This window comes from Cherax quadricarinatus, chromosome 42 (genome assembly GCF_038502225.1).
Source record: "Cherax quadricarinatus isolate ZL_2023a chromosome 42, ASM3850222v1, whole genome shotgun sequence".
In the NCBI taxonomy this organism is placed as follows: Eukaryota; Metazoa; Arthropoda; class Malacostraca; order Decapoda; family Parastacidae; genus Cherax; species Cherax quadricarinatus.
Window position 1 is genome coordinate 8,317,528 of NC_091333.1, and position 2,235 is coordinate 8,319,762.

Below are 2,235 nucleotides of genomic sequence, written 5' to 3' on the forward strand. Positions count from 1 at the left end.
ACTCCCCTCAGCCCTTTCTGGTTCAGTCTCTTGCTGCCCTTTACCCTTTCACCATCCACTGCCCCGCTGTTATCCGTAACCTGTTGCTCATCCATCTCCCTTTTGCCACCTGATGCCCTCGCTTCCTTCCTGCCCTGCAGCGCTGTATAGTCCTTGTGGCTTAGCGCTTCTTTTTGATTATAATAATAATAATACAAGGAGGGTTAGCCATCCAATTTTTTTCTTAATTTTTCCAATTCAGAACTATACATAAAAATTACAGTAATCACCATTAAGTGCTTTAAGGTTGCCTTCTCAATCCTGGAAGATAATAATCAAATTAAGTGGTAAACCCAAAAGGGGTCATACAGTTTTCAGTCTAGGAAGAAATCCATGTGAAGTTAAACTTGTATAATTTTAGGATACACTGTATTCGTATTTTCACGTCATTTATGCATTTTCATTCAGTATGCAATTCTAAATACAGTCTGTAACTGTATTATAATTATATCCTTGGAGGCAAAAACAGTACAGTAATTGGAATTATCATGGAAGTGAGTCGAAGCTACAGAGAATTTGAACAACTCAATTATTTCTATTTCATAAATCAGTCGCTGAGAACATTTAAAATCAGGTTTAGTCAGTTACCATTACTGAATTGTTTTATTTATATTCGCATGATCTTCATGTCAAGGGCGAGTTATTTCAAAGTTTGTTTTACAGTTTGCTTAAATATTCATGTGAATTAATCATAGAAGTGCCTCATTTAACCTGATTTATTTGATTAACAAGTTAAAAACTATAGTAAAAATAGAATGACTAATGCTTCTTGCTTCTAGTCAAACTTGTTAACTTCCATATAAAAGTTACGGCCGGTTCGTTGGAAAAAAAAAAAGTAATACAAAAAATTTTGTCAACTCATTTTAGATTAATAGTTTGAAACATAATACAAATAACTGTTAAATACATACATACATTATGTACAATATATTTTGTTAAGTATTTTAAATTGAATTTGCCATCTTTTCATAAGACCTCCAGCACTCCTGCGTATAGTTAGATCACGCTGACAGTTGTGTGTCTTTTGATTCATTTTTCCTTATATCTAAAATCACATAGACTTCATTCCTGTGACCTCTTCTTCAGTGTTCTCTGGCTGCCTTCCTTCTGGAAAGTCCCACCTTTAATGCTGTTTTTTATAACTTCTTAATAGAAACTGACTCATTGCACCATGACTTATGGCTCTGGCATTTTGGCTCACTCTCCACACTTCTGCCTCCTAATGCTAGTGCCAGTTTGCCATGCATTGCTGAATAACCCACATGGGTTTAGCAATTTTTTTTGCAACTCATTATTCTTGCATTAACTGGAAGGGGAGTGCTAGACCCTTAGGGATCATACAGCACCTGGAGGAATGGTACACAGGTTCAGTCCAAGGGAAATAACAGGTTCAATTCCTTGGATCAAGAGCTGTCATGATAGGTTTAATTCCTTGGATCCAGAATCCGTCACTGGCATTGGTACACTGCAGTACCTGCACTGAGAAATAGTGCCACTGATGACACTATTCAGATTGCTTGCTGGCTCATTTTGAGTATTGTTCAGGGAAGTGGAGATTAAGGTGTGCGAGGCAATGTAAAATCTGTGGTCTCAGATTATTCAACATCTTACCAGAAGATATAAGAAACTGCTGGGACAAGAGTGGAAGTCTTCAAGAGTGAACATTAAAATGGTATAAAATACCGACAAGTTGTTAGGTAAGACACATATGCAACAGTTAGGTATCTTTATTTCGAAACGTTTCGCCTACACAGTAGGCTTCTTCAGTCGAGTACAGAAGAGTTGATAGAAGCAGAAGAGACTTGAAGACGATGTAATCAGTCCATCACCCTTAAAGTTTTGAGGTGGTCAGTCCCTCAGTCTGGAGAAGAGCATCGTTCCATAGTCTGAAACAATATGGAGTTGAAGTGACAGGATGGAGCCTTATATAGCGCCAGGAGGTGAGACGTAGGACTCTAGTAGAAGTAAGAACGCAGATGTTGGGAGGTCAGGTCCCTCTTAAATCCAGCCGTTCTCACTAGTAGAGGTTGTCGAAGTTGATTGCAGGTCTGTACCAAGATACTCTTGTGTTGCAGTGTCTGACAGATTGAACATTAAAATGGTATAAAATACTGACAAGTTGTTAGGTAAGACACATATGCAAAGATACCTAACTGTTGCATGTGTGTCTTACCTAACAACTTGTCGGTATTTTAT